Here is a 17193-nt window from a genome sequence, read left to right as displayed (position 1 = left end):
TCACTTGATCCAGGTCATTGTTTCTTTGAAATTATTTGTTCTTTGAGAACTACTTATTCAAATGACCAGCAATACTACTTTACTGCTACCACTTCTTGCAGAAACTCACTTGAGGAAGATATTTGGATCATAAAATGAACAGAATTAATTGGCCTCCACATTAACTTTCTCAATAAGGAAGTGAACTAGGATTACATATCCAAAAGGAAGTTAATTCTGTTCAGGCTTTAGGCATATTAGTGAGAGTCATGCAGACAAAGCTGGAGCCAATTAATCTGTGCTTTTTTAGTTCTCAGAACTGACAATCTGGCATTTTTCGTGGATGTCTGTTCATTATAAACTGATTATTATATAGCATTTTATGAGTCAGTCTCTATATACAACTTGCAGTGCCATGATTAGGCCACAGATAATGCGTTCTAGTTTGACTTTTTCCATACAATGAAATACATTCATTCTAAACAACCAAAGCTAGAATCCATGTCTGTGTCAATGCTGACCTTAACTGATGTGACAAAATAATCCAAGCTCTGAAAACTTAATTCTGAGAAATGCTGATAGCTGAAGTTCATCTTAGAACAAATTTTAGTGGAACAACACAGTGCCTGATCAATTTTAAATATGTGAATCATAACATTTACTTCAGTGGGACTGCATATATATGTGTCGATTTTTAAACTTTTGTGTGGAAATTTTAACTTTTAGCATATTCTCAATTCTTATAAAAGGAGAGAGTTTACAATTTCTGACATATTATTTGCAGCACATCTATCCAAAATCCATGCAAGAAGTGCAACTTTTGAGGAAAAAGCTGCCTGTTTACTGCTGAGAACTGAAACAAAAGGGTCTATTGAGGTTGAGACTACAAGCAGCTTCACTAATTGCTTACCATAGTGTGTGTGTTCTGATAACTTGTGAAATGATATACTGCAGTGTGGGTGGCTATATTCAACATTTTTTGATATGTTCTTCCAGGCAAGGTTTGGGAAAAACTATGAATGTTACATTATGAAACAAAAAACTATGAATGTTACATTATGAAACTGAGCATTATACTTATTCACTAACATTTATTCTTGGGTATTTCTGAGTTATCAGCTTTGAAGAGATTAAAAAACAACAGAGAGAAGCTAAATTGTTCTGTCACAGAAATACCATGCAGCTTGACCTTTCTGAAATCTCTGCTATTATTGATACTGTCAGTTTTCCACTCTTGTACTATAACTCAGGGCTGCAATCCCACTGCCATAACTCCCTTTCACACACCAGAGTATAACCTAGAAATAAATTTGTTGATACCGATAGCTGAAAAGTAACCTAAAACTGCTATCAGTCACAAGAGAATTGGTTCTTAAGAATTTTTTGTGGGAAAAAAAAGTGTAATTGGTACAAATGGACACCATACTTGGGATCTGGTTCTACACTACAGTGTACATTTTCCAGTATAGCTCAACCTTCTATATGAATTTTAATATTCATTTCTTTCCTGTTTATTTATCCAGAAGTGCTAACGCACCTCATACAATACCTGTCCTGACCCTATATTTTATATTCCTATAGTCTTCTTTACTATTAGAGGAAGGTCTACATTGATTTTCATCTCTTGTTCAGAGCTTTATGACCTCTGTTCCTTCATGTGTATGATTAGTAGCCTGTGGGTTTTGAAAGAGCATGAAAAGTGAAACTTAAACTACTATTTGGATCCAGAAAGAAGTTTTAAAATCTTTGCTTTGTGGGATTTGTTTGGAGCTGAACACTTGGAACAATCATCCTCCTGACAAGGAAAGCAACAGTGAGACTCCTTCATGAGATAAAATACTTTTCTCCAAGGGACAATGTCAAAACAAGTGTGGAATGGAATGCATTTTATAATCTAGATAAATTATACTTTGCTTTCTTGGGCATGTTCCTCCCAACAAGTTCAAACTCTTTGCCTTTAATTGTTAAGTGTGTTGAATGAACTCCAAGCACTGTGTGTCAGGAAGCCAGCGGAGCTAGTCACTAAGCACAACAGGGCAATAAAGGGGTCCTCTGAGTAAGAGAATTATCTCCTGGTCTTCCCAAATTGCTATGCACTTATCTTTTACTTTATCCTCCACTATCAGCTTAGGTGTATAGGACCTTGACAGTAAATCAAATAAACCACTATTAAAATCTGATTCATTGTGTTATTGAACTGTGCTCCACATAAGAAAAGGAGATAGGGGAGAGGTAGAGGAACGGTGCAGATCTTTCTTACTTACCTAGAACTACCAGGTAATCTAACTGTTGGACACACTTCCAGCAGCACTAAAGATATGTATGAGTTTTTCAGGTTGAAAAAAGCAAAAATACTGTCTGTGGTGGTATGAGTTACACTCGTCTGGACTTTGAAGTTCTTACAAAAGCCCCCTATTCTGGTCTCAGTTATATGACTGGAAATCACAGATAATTTTGCAGATAAGCTTGGTCCCTAACTCAAGAGCAATCCCACTTGCTGCATGGGCAAGGGTACACACTTAACTAGATTGGGGCCAGCCAAGCCAGCTGAGGACTGTAGTCAATCCAAACCTGGAAGCTGCTCTAACAGCCCTATAGCAATGTTCAGACACAAACTGCAAATGCACAACTGCAGTCTTTCATGTCAACACGCTCATCATATGGAGGGCTGCCAGGCAATAGCATAAAACTGACCTCCCTATAACTATAAAGCACGGAAGAAAGCCTCAGCTAGAATTCAAATCTGAGTCATTCTGAATGGGACATGCAGAGCATACACACAACAAGCAAGACCTTTTAGGAGCCAGGTTCCAGATCAGCAACAGATAAGGATACTTCAGATTATATATATCTTCTGCCTAGTTAAGGAGATGCCAAATTTTGGTACTTCAGAATGATGTCATCTTCTCTCCGGCTATGTCTGAAAGTCAGAGATATAGAAAGAAAAAGGTTTAAGTACAAATGTATATTGCTCCTTGTGACATACAAGTGCACCATCTCACTTCAAGACAAGTGAAAAACTTCAAAGCACATTCCATTAAAAAAAAAAACAGAAGATGTCTCATATGCAGTCACTAAACATGTTGATTTAAATTTCTCAACTAATTGGACATCCTAGACATATTATTAAACTCTTATTGGCAACATTCACCACAGCCTCTCCCTTACAATAAACATACTAGAGATTGGCATGCCAAAAAGAAGTGTTTTTAATCATTAAAGACAAAACCCAGGAGCATCTTGGATTTTCTGCATGATGAAGGCAAGTTGTGCAACTTGCAGAATTGTGAAACCTTTAAATAACTTCAAAGAAGACAAAATTAACTATTAGGATTTTTTTTAAATGCTTCACATGTTTGAATTGCTAATGTTATCTGATTCACAACAATATGCCTTTACTGTATTAACTGGCATATTAATTCTGGATGCTAACTGTAATTTCTGACTTTGAAAAAAATAGAAGCTTTTCTGCTTAAAAACAAAGTTCAAACCAATGTTCAGTTTGCACACTTTCAGAGGCAGAAATAAGCATATATTTACTTCAGCATCTCACAGCAGTGTTTTTGCAGGAATCACAGTGAATTACACATTTCCAAATTATGTTAGGTCCAGACCCTGGGACTGCATTGTCTCTATAAAGGAAAGAGCTTGTGGGACTTACAGAACATAGAGCTTCCTGGCGCTCTGCCCATGAGGTAAGCAGGCAAACCTCTGAGATATTGCAGAAGGAAGTATAATATACAAAAAATAGTCTCTTGATCAAAGAGCACATGTTGTGTTTTATACCTTCCCCTCCCCAGTCCATTTTGGAGCACTTTTGCCTTCAGTGAGCTAGTGGGGCTGTGGCTATAGCACATCCTTATCTCTTGTACTAGGGTGCATGTTATGCCTAACCTGCGTACGACACCTGGGCAAATTTGCCCCAAAGCTGCTAATTCTCACACTGCTGGGAATCTATATGACAATTTAGGGACAAGAAGGAAGCGATGTGAATGCATCAAAGCCAACAGACTGAAGAAATTCACTTCTATACAGGCCAGACACTAAGGGATTCAGCTTGAAAGCTCGACAATTTGTCACTGTGAAGTATCTTCCATGCCTGTGAACCATCGATTCAGAGCCCAGCAGTTCTCAGAGAGGTCCTGCACCATCTGTGATGACCTGGAGCAGGGGTCTCAAATGCAGGACATCTCAAACCACGCGAGGGGAGTGTAAAGAGGGGTAGCATGGAAATTGCTACACAAACTCTTCCAACACTGAGATCCTAGTTATAGAGAAGGACTACAGAAAGCAAACTGAGCTGATCTGGGGAAATTTTGCTGTCTTCAACTGCTGCCAAGCAGTAAAAGTGGGCCAAAAACCTAGACTCTTCCTATTCCTTAAGTAAAATTTCATTATCGGTATGATTGTTTTAAAGAAAAATTCTTTATGAGCTTCTCAGCCATATGTGAGGTGATATTAAAACAGTTTTACAGAAGATTGTTGTGATGGTCTCTATTATGCACTTGCAATTGTCACTTCTAATTTTATGAGCCATAAGCTTTTGATTCAAAGTTGCAGCTGTGTGTACACAAACTTAACAAGTGTTTCTGAAAATTTGGGTCCACAAGTGTGAACACAACTATATATGAGCTACAAACCATTTGTATTCCAATTTTCCAGTTTTGTACTCAGTCTATTAAATTCTGTCTTTCTCTCTGTAAGTTGGTTATGACAAATATATATATATATATGTGTGTGTGTGTGTGTATGTATGTGTGTGTATTTGTATCCAAAAAAGTTAAAATTCTAAAATAAAGTATGGATAACCTCTCTAAAAAATGCTTAGTAAAAAATCAGAATGTTTTCCAATCAATACTAGCAGCCAAGTAAAATTCCTCGTGAAATGGAGAGAGTTTCTGTTGAAAATAATTTGGTTTTACATTTTAATACAATTCATTCATCAGCTAATGAGAAAGTGATTATTTGTGAAGTAATAAGTAGATTTTTCATTTGCTTAGTATCTAGTAAGAGAGGCATACAAGAGTGGCTGACATTTATCTTTAAAGAATACAGAAAGATCATAGGAGGAATGGAAATTTGTCAGAGGACCAAAATTATTTCTGGCTTGCCATCAGGAAAGCTATAAAAAGTCACATTTTGGTACAGGTCATTAGCATACCTTCCTGAAAAGAAGGCTTAGAATAAACATCAAAATTTTATGAAGAAAAGGATCATTTTTTGGCCTAGAATGATTTGTTCAGTGAAAAGTTGATACCATTCTAACAAAGAAAGATCCAAGTACACTTTGTAATTAATGCCAACCAGCTCAGTCTAAGTAGATGTTCAGTAAACATGATTAATGCATTCCCAAAGCTTGAATAGAAGAAACAAATGCTAATTTGACTAAGAATAATCATATTATTCTTTTTTGCCAACTCCTAGAAAAAAGGGAAATTGAAAGGTATGTTACTCGAGACTTTTTTTGATGAGAATTCAGCTCCATACGATATCTGGCATTTGCATTTCCTAAGAAAACAGTATTTTCAAAGTTCACATTTAAGTGCTTTCTCTTGAAAGGACTGATGAAAAGCCAGACTGACGAAAGCATTTGCAGTAAACTGAAACATTGCTTTATCAGCTTTATTAAATCCAGGAGCAGGCCTGCATCTTTGTGGAGGCTTTCTATGCAGACTGCCTGTCTATTCAACATCTGTCTCCATGCAGATGAAAAAAAGACATTTCAGGGAGAGAAAGTGCAACTGAGTTACAAGAAAACTAGGCCCACATTTGTAAGGATATTTATTCCTCCAAGATCTCTTCATAAATCTTGTTTTCATCACTGATTTAGACATCCCAGGGCTTCAATGACATTAACTGTCTATGAGATTACACTTTGCAGTCACTTCTGAAAATAGAAAAAGGACCTGCCTACCTGTAAAAGCCAGTTACACCAATTCAAATTAACAGATAGGGTAACGGCGCAAATTTTTCAGATGTGGTTAGCTAACCTGCAAAAAAAAAAAGCCTTGGGGAGACTGTACCTTGCGGGAACTTAGCTTGTGAGTTCACAGGCTAACTATGGGCTGTTGTCCTCCACTCCTCTCTTGACCACACATCCCAGCCTCTCTCAACTACGAGAATTTGATCCACCTGAAAACTTTTTTTGCAGGGTTCATTTTAGTCAGATCAGAAAGCTGCTCTGACACACCTCACAGCTGCAAAATTTCTAGAGTCAACACTAGCAAGGTGTCATGAACACGTTTAGGGGAAGTGACCATGGAGCTGGAAAAGACAACACCACTTCTCTTTTTTAGCAGCAGCATAACTTTGTGTTAGTCAATGCAGCTGTGTAACTGTACCTTTAGACACTGATAGACCTAGGGAGTGATTTTCAAGATGATTGTTAAGATAAAGATAGTTGCTGAACCACGTAGTTTAAGATGCCAGTCCTCAGACTCTTAAATACTTACAAGAAATTTAAACATCTAAATCCAAAAGATTTTTTTTTTCTAAATGACAAAGTTTTACTTTGGATATGCAAGAATCTCTCACAAACTTGCCTTGCATTTTGAACAAATGAGAAAAGAATTAATTGCACAAGGTGTTGTTGTTGTTGAACTTTGGCAAAACAAAATTCTAACAAAGGGGCACACTCAGAGGGAAGTCTGGCAACTAACACACTTGAAGATGTGCTTGAGGACATTTTCCAGGAAACAGGGTAGCTTCAAATAGAGTTGATTCATAACCCTAGCAAAGTTTCTCTTGCCCAAGGGCAGAATTGAAAGAGAAACTGGATCAGCTCATTGCTTGGGAAATCAAAGAGCTAGCAGAGAGCCAACAGCATGCATATATTTACCACTTGCTGTAGGAGGGGGTGGGAACAGAAGCTTTTATTTATGTGTAGATCCAAATGAATGAAATAAGTATTTAAAAATAATACTACTATCTGTAGGTGCGAACTTGCAGGGGGGGATATGGCTGATGCCAAATATTTGACCTGTGCTTTGATCCATCAACAGGGTTATGGCAGGTATTTTTAGAAAAACAGAGCCCACATTTTTCTGCATATTCAGTAGTCCCTGGGGAAAATGCTGTTTCCTCAGAGCTCCACTTAGGTTGTGTTTGGCACCCAGCGTGTTTCACTGGAAAAGGCAACAGATTTTTGAGGACATGAAGAGTATTCTGCTATATATAGAAGTTGCTGGGATCCAGGGAAAAACAATAGAAGGAATAACTAGCAGTTCCAGGGGAGAGAGAGGGGAAATCAGAGCTCCTAGGCAAATAAACAAAGGTGTGAATTCTGTGTAATGGAAATAACATGCTCATAAGGGAAGTTTAAATAGAGGGTGTTCAGACAGATCATACAGCAATCACTACCATGCCTGTCTCAACAAAGAATGAGTACGAGACCGATGTAGATTATGAAAGGAAACGGATATTGCTTGGCTGCCTAAGCCAACAACCGGACTGCACTCATGTTGGGACAGAGCCCGCAAGAGGAGCAGGCTCCAGTTGGGCTCTGCGATTCCGACTGCTGCTGCTTGCCTAACAGCAGTGCAAACTGGGGAAGGAGGCCAGATGAAGGCACATGGGCTCCAGTACTGAGACCTGCACAGCACGAATGCCCTGGGACAGCTACACTGCAGAGAAGCATGCTTGTATGGTTACAGCAAAACATGCCAAAGCACATACATCAGTGCTCATTTCTTTCACTTCTTCACTTTCTCTTGGAGCACAATTTACTTGGCTAATAATCTCGCTTTTTCCCTAGGGCTTCCTCTGCATGTTCTTTTATAGCTCAAAGCCCAACGGCTCACTTGATATTACTGAATTCTTTATTAGGGCTCATCCCTCTCCCTTCCTCAGGGTCCCACAGAACACTCAAAATATCTCAGCAAAGTGACCATGCAGCCCTGAAAAGTCCCACATCCAATGCTGGTCAAACTCACAGTCATTCACTTGCTATTTTTCTTTCTATAGGTGTATTTTACTTCCGCATGATGTCTGTTGAAGTCAACAGCTCCTTGTTTTTATACCTTGCCAGCAGATGCCAGTGCATCTAAAACTGAACGGGAACCAGCTCTGTTATTTTTTGAAATTTCAAATTCTTTTGTATTTAGAAAATTAAATGAAATAAAAATAAACAAAACACTTTTTTTTTAGCAAAATGAAGTTTTGGAGAAAAGAGATACTTCAGGGTTAATCCAAATATTTTGCTCTGAGAAAAGAAATCTTTTAGAAAACTTGAAACTCTTTTTAAACAGGGCTGTTACAAGAAGTTATGCTGGAACAAAGACTTTTTTTTCAGTGAAGTTCCTAAATGGTAGCCTTGTACATTATTATGTCAACAACTCTCCATTTTCATTTTGGCATTTCAAGAAAACTGACTTAACCTTAGGGCTTGTTCTGATTTTAAGAAAACAGATCCATTTAAATATCTCCAGTGTCATATCATTATCAAGCACAATTCAGCAACATCAGATTGTGTAAAAACACCAGGACAAAGTTGCTCTGAGTAGAAAGTGTCCAAGAAACTCTCAATCTTGCTTTTAAAACACACCCATTCCCCTACAGATTTCTAAATCTCTGAAAGCTGTCTAATAAATACTCATTTATTCCTTGATTAATAATTGCAGCATGAATGATAGACATCTAAAATTTTGCAGATGATGATTAAACTATTAATATTTGTTGTGTGAAAAGACCTAGTGCTCTATACACCTACACAGGTATGTTCTCAGTCTACCTTATTTCTACAGCATCAAAGTTTTGATTGATTAGATAGCTTATATCCCCCATGAAAGTATTCTCTGTTCACACAATTTAGAAGACCCTGATGAAACACAATCTGTGATCACATGTAGAAAAGCTTATTAAACATGTCTGCCATACATATACAAGACTCCACACAAAGCCTCTTTGAGTTAGCAAGAAGATCTTCATTGACCTGAGTGGGGTATTAATCAGAAAACTTTATACTGGACTTTGGTCAAACTTGCTTTTGCAAGCAAGTTGGTCAAACTTTGTGTGGACACCGCTTCCTCAGAAATATGGAAATGTCTCTCCCTTTCCCATGTGCTCTTGTCTTTGCATGCACACATAGAATCACCTGGGTAATTTTCCAATTTTTATTCCACAGCTAGAGTTTTGCTTGATATGGTATGATACCTGGCACTGAGGATCATGCATAACATAATTGGACAGTGTCATTCATGCAGAAAACCTATCCTCTAAACCACTTCTCACAATCTGTGCATGACTCCTCAATATTCTTACCTTGTATACAAATCACAAATATTATATTATTAGTGACTTAAAGAAAGTAGATATTTTAAAAGTCCAGCAATAACATTTGACTCTAAATGAATTCTACACTTGCTCAAAAGCAAGGAAGCTCTTTTCATCTCCTTTTATTCCTCTCAGAGTATTGTCCGCACTTTTTATGCTGCACCTGTCCAGTTTTCTCTCATACAATTGGACAGAAATAGAGGATCCATCAATTCTCACTCTCGATGCTTATCTCAGCCCGTCAGATTCTTCCCCTTTTCACTACTACATAATCCCACACGTTTCATGTAATTACCCATGCTTTCTAGCACTCCCCAGGCTGTGTTTTCGGCATATGCCGTATCTTCCTTGATGCAAGCTGAGCAAAACCAGACAGAGCAATGGAGATAACGCATCCTGTCCATGTCTATGACCGGACTACCACATGATGCCCGGAAGGCTTGTTTTAGTTCACTATTGCCCCAGAAACATAGTGTGGTGAGTGCTTTGGAAGGAATACGAACCTGTTATCATTCATGAATAACATCCAGTAGCTGAAATGCATAGCATCTCTTTCATATTTTTCAGGGTGCTGAAAAATTAACAAAACATGTCTAGAAACAGTGATGATCCATAATCTCTGCAATATCTTGTAACTGCTACTAGTAGGGGAACACAGGGTATAGCCGGTATTTCTTCTAGGCCCTTTCTGCTTTTTGTTTTTGTCGCTATTCCTTCCTCTGAAAGGGCACAGAGAAAAATTAGTCAAGAGTCTGTCCAGAGGGATCTGGAACAACCCTTACATCAAACATTTGTGCTGTTCAGCCCATCCTGGAAACAGGAGACTTAACAGTAGTTAAACTACTAAACAGTAGTTAGTACCTGTTAAACACTGAAAGTTCAGACAAAAATTAAATAGTTGTATGAGAGAGCACTAGTATTAATTAAACCTGTTTCTCATTAGATTTGGTCACATGGTTAATTGAATTAAAAAGAATTGAAATATACTTCCACACATGGATATTTCCATTGAGATGACATATCTTTGGATGGACTATGACTAAATAAACAGAGGGTGCTGTAATGGCATTAATTATTGGGTGAAAGTCTAACTATCACAGACCTTTATTTACAGGAGATAAGACCTGCCAACCGGAAATCCAGCTGATGACCTGTGAATCTTTGTTGAATGAAAAAGTCATGAGACTTTATACTGTGTTCTCAATCTACTTTTAATTTTGAGCCTAGCTTGATGTTGTCAGCAACAGATGGTAGCTCCTTTAAAACTCCCACATGATAAGATTAGTTTGAATGAGTTGAAGTGATGTACATTTACTCTCCAGCAAAAAAAAAAAAAAATCTATTATGCCCCTTCACTAAATCAGTTTGACCTGTGATAAATGTTTTTTATAAAACAACCTGAGACACTACTTTCTGTTACCTGCTGAATTCTTTTGTATTAAGAGGCTTATTTCAAAATTGAAATAAGTCATCTGTAAAGGAAGACCTTAAGGAAGATGTGCCTGGGAATGCTATCTCTAAAACTTTTTCTGCAATTGCTTTGAGCCCAGCTGGAGAAAGAATTTTCCTCATGTCAACAGTCTGATACGTAGTTGTGTTTTACTAGTTGGCTTGACAGTTTTATTTGAATTTCTCCTTCATTTATCTGGTGTTATTTCCCCTGTCCTTCTGGTTAACAGTTCTTCAGACATGAAGAACAATCTCCTTTTTGTTAGTCTTTATGTACCGCAGGATACTTTGCTTGAATACTGCAAATATTTGTTGACTTCCTTGTGACTTTGGAAGTGTCTAGTAAATGTAGTTTTGAGTCCTAAGAGGACATTTTTTTCTAGGTGGATATTTTGGACCAGGTAGGATGGTCACATTGGCACATATCCATATAAGTGACTACTATCAGATTAATACTGGAAGATTTGTAATACTGAAACCGAAATTTAAAACTTTTTTGAGTTAGAATTGACTTAACAGTTGCTTTATATTCACTTTGACTATACTTAATAAAATGTATTAAAACGTTCTGGAATGCCATTTCAGCTCATAGACAGAAATTTTGGAAAGTTAAATAGAGAAAAAAACTTTGAGATATCTTAGTCTGGAAATACTGCCAAAGGAGATATTAAAAATCAAGTAGATGATGCTCACCAGTTTTTCTTTTTTTCTTTGACACTACATTTATTCTACAGTTTCCAGGGGACTAGAGAGTATCAAGGATTACTGCTTCCAGGGCTCACAGAGTTAGTATAGTATGTGGTTTTTACTGAACAAATTGAAGTTTTATCAGGATTGGACTTTTGTGAATCTATTTTTGGCTCCCTTCAGTTGAAAAATGCACTGAGTGAACTTGCACTCCTGACCTCCCAATGGTGTTTTACTATTAATAGATAAAGAGTTTAATAAGTAACCGGTCTCACAGTGCATGACAATACATACCCACTTCTTTGCAGTCTACTTCTGTGAACTTTATGACTTGATACCCACTTAAAAAACAATAGCTGGCTTTGCCAGGCTTCCTGAGCAAGAAGGAGCAGGTGCCTGCACTTGCCCAAGCTGCCCAGTGGACATCATGTGTGACTCAGCCTCACGCTGCTCCGGCTCCCCTCTGCTCTGCAGGAGCCTGACCCTGTGCCAGCCTCGTCCCTGGTGTGGTAAACTGGTGACTGAGCTAACAGAGCCTGCATATTCAGGATTGCTGAGCCAAATTTCCATAAACTTCCTGTCTCAACACATCCATTTAGGTAGGAGGAGAGGAGAAGAACGTAGTGGGAAGGCACCTCCTGGGAATGGGGAAGCAGCACAGGGACAAGTGCTGCTATGCAGTGCTTTTCAGGCAGTTGCACAATTTCCCTGCCTGCGCCCCAAACCAAGCAGGAGCCAGGGAAATGCAGCTGAGCAGAGTCTACCAGTACACAAGGGGCTTCATGCTAAACATGGGCAGTGGTGATGCAGGCCAAGCAGCAGTATCCTAAATTCCCTTTTCCCTCTGCCTTGCCATGCAGCTGAGGCATGGTCTGCTCTAGCATAGCTGCACAACGAATGGCGCTTACAGTTCAGGCAGCATCCTCTAGTACAGTTTCTAAACAAGTTTCCAGTGCAAATTTCTCCTAGATTTCCTAATGTTAGAGTGTTTGGGGTTGATCTGAGTCCAGAGAAGCCACTGCATCTGAAAAGCATGGAAGAGTCATGATTTAATATGCAGAGTAATTAAAAAATTCAGCCCTTCTTAAGAGAACTTGTTGCACAAAGGGAGCATGGATTATATGTGTAAAACAAAAATGCCACTATGGGTTATGAATGCAGCAAGTAGGAGTTAGTGTCATTATGCGGATAAACAGCACATAACGGCTGTCTTTCCTCAGGAGAAACAAAGGAAAACATATAAGAAAACTGGGCCAGGAGAGCTACATACATTTTGTAGCCATATATGACCCATATATGGGTTTGTTTACTTGAAAAGTTAAGTGGAAAACAGAAATGGAGTGTTTGCTACTCTGTTCCAAGAAAATATTTGAACTAATTCAACAACTTTGATCATCCTACTTCATATTATGTTTATTTGTAAAAAAATGCTAACATCTTTCTAGGCCCATGTGTATTTCCCCTCATTTTGATCTCCCTGCACTCCCAGCTTTCCTGTAAGGATAGAAGAATTAATCCATATTTATGTTCGCATTAGAAAGAATGTATCCTTTGTTTTTAAACTTTTCAAAATTGGACAGGATTAAAACACAAATAATAAAAATTCTCTTCCCTGCTCTTAGTGGTTAAGCATTCTTTCTCAGAAGCACTCCTGAAGCAGGCTTTCCACCAGATCGTCTCAGTTCAGTGCACCCAGATTCCATCCTTTAGGCGAAAAGCCTATGCAGCCTTTTATGGCTAGACTATTGGGAACCTAGGATTTGGGGTGGCTGTCTCCTGCAGCCAGGCTGGTGTTACAGTAAGCTGGCTGACTGTCTAGCAAATACATGCCGATTTTGACTTCTGCTCCGCTAGCTGATGTGAACTCCTTGGGCTCCAATCCATTAGGTAGGAATGGACGTAGCCCTCATGGATGACTGATGGAGAGCAAGGCAGGAGAAAGGTGAACAGCACAGCTGCCACTACGACTTGTAATGTGTGCAGCATATTGTTGGATACACCATTAGTGCTAAACACCCCTTAGCCTTTCTGGGAATATCTGCACCTGACAACAAGCCTTACACTGCAGCTGAGATAAATCCATCTGACACACCCCTATGCACAGAGGTGTGTGAAAGGAATGTAGCTACGTGCTGTTCTTTGAAAACTGCTTTTTAACCTTTTTTCTTTGTTTTCCACTTACGGCTTTAGTTGATGGTTTATTATTAAATAAAACTGATCAAGTACAAGGAAATATGTGGTTATTGTTGTTAGCCACAGCAGTAGGAGGCTAGGGTTATTATATTTCCTCCACAAGATTCTTTGTATTTTCTTTGATTTAAAGCTTATGTCTCCAAACACATACCTCCATCTTATGACAATATATACAGTCCCAGATGCCTAAGATTACTTTCCTGTTTCTGATGGTCAAAAGGGATATGGCTGGCTGTTCTGGAAATTTTCATTTACATTTTCTATATAGACATTGTTAAAGCTCCCTTAGACCTTACCTCAAAGGTCCCATGTTATGAGAGAGATTGTAATTTATTTTATGTATTAATTGCTTGTTTTTCAGCTAGAACTGCTCATAAAGACAGTTGTGGATATCTTGTGCAGGGAGATTTAAGCCAAGACCTCTTGCTTACTTCAGAGGATGCTAAAAATATTTTGAGTCTAACTGGCAACAGAGACATGAAAGTCTTTATATCCAGTGTTTTTCCTCTGCCGGTGTACATGTTTTGAAAATTGTTATAAAAATTATTTCTCACATTCTTTTTTTTTTTTTTTTTTTTTTCTCCTGGATTCTCTATAATTTTACTTAGAATTTTCTGCTAGAACTGGTTATGTCAAACTTCTTTCTTTCCTCGCTCTTTTTCCCTCTCTCTCAATCACCCCAAGTAGAAGCATCCTAAATCCTACATCCTAAGCCCTGAGGTTGGTTTTGCATTTTCAGTTATTCTCCCTATTGCCTAGTTTATCTACACAGTGCGGTCTTCCAAACTCAGGTTTTCTGTAGCCAACAAAAACACTGGGTAGTCAGTGATGTGGAAAAGTTGATTTAGGGTTTTTTTCAGTTTTCTTGGGTAAGCTAATAGAAAAAGTTTCTAGCAGAAACTGACTATCAGCTAGAAGGAACTTGCTACAAATGTTTGTCCCTCCTTCTTACCAGCAATGAGCTGCATGATGTGAACTGAAATGTTGCGTGTATGAGTGAGTTTATTGGAACTATCAAGTTTGCTCATGAGTGAGAGCATTGTCCTCGCTTACAGCAGTTCTTGATCTCAAGAAAAACAGTTTGCTTTTCATCTCTTTTCTTTTCTTAGACACTATGAAGGGTGGAAAAAGCCCATTGGAATTTGAGGCCTCAGAAAGTCTATGGTAGTTTCTTGGCTCTTCTAAATTACTCCCCCCCTCAAAAAGAAAAAACATCTCATTTCTAGCTAGTCTCAATATTTAAGTACACAATTCAGCTTGCAGGCAATATCTAGGTCATCAAGGCAATTAGAGGAGTACTCAGTGCAGCCCTGGGAACGCCTTCTCTCGGGGGAATTTGGGAACACAAGGGAGCAGGCTGCAGGAAAGCTGAACTGCACAGGCAAAAACAACAGCCCTACCCTGGCTGCTGTCTACTTAAGCCTTCTTCTAGCCTGTCATTAGGAATTTGCAGTGATTTAGGTGCACATACACAGTGAATCCAGTGCTTCCGGGAAAGCATCAGGTCTTAGTAAAACATGAAATATAGTCATTTGATGTATGCACAGCAAATCTAGCTCACACTGGATCTACTATGTGTGTACAGAACAAATACACAGCATGAATCTCTCACATGATAAGAAAGGGGCCAAAGAGTGCAGCCTATCCCAACACTGACATGAGTACGTGACCCACACTGCCCTGTTGGAAAAAATGGGCACTACCACTTGCAGTCCAAAAACCCCCTTGCATTTTTCCTGTGAGCTTTAACATTAGTCATCAGCTAAATGAAAACTCCTGTTTTCTGTTTTTTTTTTTTTTTTTTTTTTTTTTTTTTTGATTGGAAAGCTTGTAGAATAATAAATATACTAGAGGTCTTTTCCCCTGATGGTGGTGCCAAACTGTGTACACTTTCAGGTTAAGTGCTCAATTAAAAGGTCAAATTATCCAAATAGAAAACAGAAGTGTCAGGCAATAATTGTCTACTGGACTCCGTTACCTGAAGAGTTCATTGCACATGGACCTAGTTTAAATATTATACAAACTAGTGGTACAGCTAGTACTTGCTACCAGTTATTTATAACTCTTGAAAAGCCAGAGTTGGGTAAATATCAAGATCCTGCTCCCAGAATGTATTACTAGGAAATTGCAGGATTCACAAATATAATAAAGATAATCTTAGAATTCCAGATCAAATTTGTATAAAAAAAGTTAGTCCCTGTCTCTCACCAGCGTAACAAAGACTTGCATTTATATAACACTGTACTTAAGTTATTACTAATACCTGCTAAAAAAGTACCCCATTTTACTAGCTACCTCCAGGACTCAGCTCTATACCCATACTTTTCCTGTGTGGTACCTCTTATGACTCAGCGTTTCAACCTCATTCTTTACTTTTGACAAAAAGTAAAGGTTTGGCTTTATTGGCTGCTATTTTTACTAACTGTTTCTGGCAAATCAACAGGGACAGTGACGTGTGACAATCATATCTACCGTAACCCCATTATCTTCAGAAATAAAGAAGGAAATATGTTTGAAGGTGTTCTACTGAATACATGTTTATGCCATGGAACTAGTAGTTCTCACCGACTGCATAGCAGCATGGCAGGACTCAGGACTACATTTAGCTAGAACATCATACGGCTCCTTTCCGGCCCATACCCCAGGGAAATCAGGAATGGAGTGAAAGAATTCACACAGAGGTCTCATCCTGGTATGGATCTGGAATGCTTCTAAGCTAGGATCCTTTCTTTTCCTCCTTGACCATGAATCTGAGTGCTTGGGTTAGGTACATCATCACATGCAAAAGTAAGAGTATTTCTATAACAACATCACTATTATTAATCTTTGTGCACATTAATGGTGGTTTGCAAAACTTTTCAAAAAGTAATAGGATGCTTTCTATTGACTTCAGATATGCTTAGAGACCTGAAACAGTTCCATCTTTTGCACTTGGCAGCACTGCCACTGCTTCATGATATACAGATCCCTGTAATCTTATTTGTGAGTCCCTGTTGACTGAAGTTATGCACTAACTGCAAAAACATTATTGACTATGCCGTCTTTAAACTCCAGTCACTATCAGCAGCAGGGAGGCCACTGGCTGGTGTCTTCTGGGGGATGTGGTGCATTTCTGATAAGGGCTATCTAATCATTTCACAAAGCTGAAAATAAATAGTACAGACAAAAATTCTGCCTGACAGATACTACTTCTCTTTCTTTTAGAAGTTCTAGTCACTACAAGAACACATCATCTTAATACAATAATAAAAAGGCTTCCTGAGTCATCAGTTGGATTTGTTAAGAGACTTGAATGAGTTAGAACTGACATATGACTCACATTAAATCATTAACCCCACCTGAAAATGTCAATGTGGACTCTGTAACCCCAGGAAACAAGTTTAACAGCACAAAAACTTGGTTTCAAAAAGCTAACTTTAGGATGAGACTAGTTCATACCAAACACAGCCAGTCATGTGTCTGTGTCATGTCAAGGCTTACCCAAAGCAGGGCCATGGTGGAACAGGAGGGCTAGAATAGGGAATAGAAACAAGGGCAGAGAACCACTGCCAAATCACAACCACTTTCTCTGCACTGATCTAATATTGCTGGAGGAGGTAGAGCCATCTTTAGAAC

Source organism: Rhea pennata, chromosome 16 (genome assembly GCF_028389875.1).
Source record: "Rhea pennata isolate bPtePen1 chromosome 16, bPtePen1.pri, whole genome shotgun sequence".
Taxonomy (NCBI): Eukaryota; Metazoa; Chordata; class Aves; order Rheiformes; family Rheidae; genus Rhea; species Rhea pennata.
This window is presented reverse-complemented; position numbering follows the sequence as displayed.